The sequence below is a fragment of the Etheostoma spectabile genome, chromosome 4, assembly GCF_008692095.1.
Source record: "Etheostoma spectabile isolate EspeVRDwgs_2016 chromosome 4, UIUC_Espe_1.0, whole genome shotgun sequence".
Taxonomy (NCBI): domain Eukaryota; kingdom Metazoa; phylum Chordata; class Actinopteri; order Perciformes; family Percidae; genus Etheostoma; species Etheostoma spectabile.
The window spans coordinates 29,697,784-29,700,060 of NC_045736.1; positions in this window are offsets into that span (position 1 = coordinate 29,697,784).

The window sequence follows — 2,277 nt, forward strand, 5'->3', positions numbered from 1 at the left end:
GGGGGGGGGCTCTCGCAGACGTTCCTCAACTCATCAAATACTGGCTTTTATTGTCAAAACTCAACTTATACACTTTAAATAAAATATACATATATACACTACAACAACACTTGATTTAAAATTCCACAGGAATGTAAAAATATTTAAAAGCTTCATGAAAGTGAAAGATGTATTATGTGTGTGCTCCCTTGCATTGCAAATATAAGTAATTCATTTATTAATAATATCAATTAAAGTGATAACGCTGCACCTGGAATGTAAAAACACCTGATTTTCAAATTTCCTTTATGGCTTTATTATTACTATTGCAAAGCAGAAACTCTAGTTAACTTAAATTGGGTTTATTCTCAAATATGCAGGCAGTGAAGCCGAAGGTCCTTGTTTTTTATTTGCCTATGTGGTGTTGTGTAGTGGCTCATGAGCTTCGAAAGAAAGCATGAATGGAAATTATATTACTCCATCGGCAAAACCAGCAATCCTGTGCACATTCATATGCATAAACACATACTAAAATTACCCTGTAGCACAACAGCTGCATGTTCAACACCTCAGAGTACATTTTACATATGTAAATATGAGCAGCAAACACTGCGTTCTGTCCACTTTGACATGCGTCTTTTTGGATCCAAACCCAAAAGCCGCCGCTGTGACAGGCAGACCAATGTCACCACAAAATGTAATTTGGTAAAAGGTTACACACATTAGTGTCAAAATTGATGCCAATTACCAACTTTGCTTGTATTCTGATTGGGGGGATTTCTGCAAGGAGCCCAAGAAACACTGGATGTGCTGTGAAAATAAGTTGATGCAGTAGACAAATCAAGTTCACATTAGTATTCATTACTAAAAATAATGAATTTCATGTTTTCTGGAGTCACGTGGTCTAAAATAAGCATGTTAAGTTAAAGCTTTAGTGGGTCCCTTTTCAATTATTTTTTTTTTTTTTTTTTTTTAAAGATTATTTTTTTTGGGCATTTTAGGCCTTTAATTGACAGGACAGTCGAAGATATGAAAGGGGAGAGAGAGGGGGAGTGACATGCAGCAAAGGGCCGCAGGCCGGATTCGAACCCCTGGCCGGCTGCGTCGAGGAGTAAGCCTCTATACATGGGCACCCGCTCTACCAACTGAGCTATCCGGGTGCCCGTCCCTTTTCAATTTTAACCCTCCTGTTGTCCTCGGGTCAATTTTGACCCATTTAGTATATCAGAAATTTGGGTTTCTTTCAAACACATTTTAAAACACAATAACATGGATGTTTCTTTACAATCGTCTTCACAAGTAAAATAAAGGATCAGTTCCCTACTTTCATTGAATTTGGTTGTTTAATTCAATTTGATAGCATTTAGAGAGAACTAAATTGAGAAAATGAGGATGGAAAAAGTGACAAAAATGTCAGGAAAAGCTTCCAAAACTTAAAAAGGCGCTGGAAAAATTGACAAAGGTATGGGAAAAAGTGACAAAAAAATGGGTTTCTAGTGGTCGAGGCTCAGTCCTTAACGCAGAAGTCGCGTGTTCGATTCCAACCTGCATGTCTGCATGTCATCCTACTCTCATTCCTCTTTCATTTCTAAGGTGTCCAGTCACTAAAGGCCTAAATGCCAGAATTTTTTTTTTTTTTTTTTTTTTAAAGGGACAAACAAATAAAAATCCTCCAATATCTTCCCCCGGTTTTGGGGGAAAGTGACAAAAGTGTCAAGAAAGACGACCAAAACGTAGAAAAAAAAGTTTAAATTTTGACCTAGAAAAACTAAATGGAGCTTGGTGTTCGACGGGAAGACGACACAAGGGTTAAAAACCATATTTATTACTAAATTACATTAGTTGTTTGTAATAATCAGTATGCAGTGGACATACAGCATATTAACCCTTGTGTTGTCTTCCCGTCAAAATCTAAAATCCACACTTTCTATCGACATTTTTAACCATCTCATTTTTGTCCCTTTTTACACTACTTTTTTTTTTTTTATGTTTTTCAATTTTTTGACGTTTTTAACACTGTATAACACTAACTTATTAACTTTGGTTTGACAGTTATTTGGGGATTTTATGGTCAGTAAACTTAATTTATAGGTAATTACACCTCATGTTTGAGTTAGAAAAGCAGAAATTAGGAATTATTTCGACTGAAATTAAAGGAATGGATGTTGATGGATAATTACAGCTTTGGAATATGGAATATGTCAACTTTTACTCAATACTATTTCAAAACTACTACAATTTTCTTTTTCCAATGCTATAAAATTGAATAAGACACCCCAAAATGAATGAAAGTAGAGA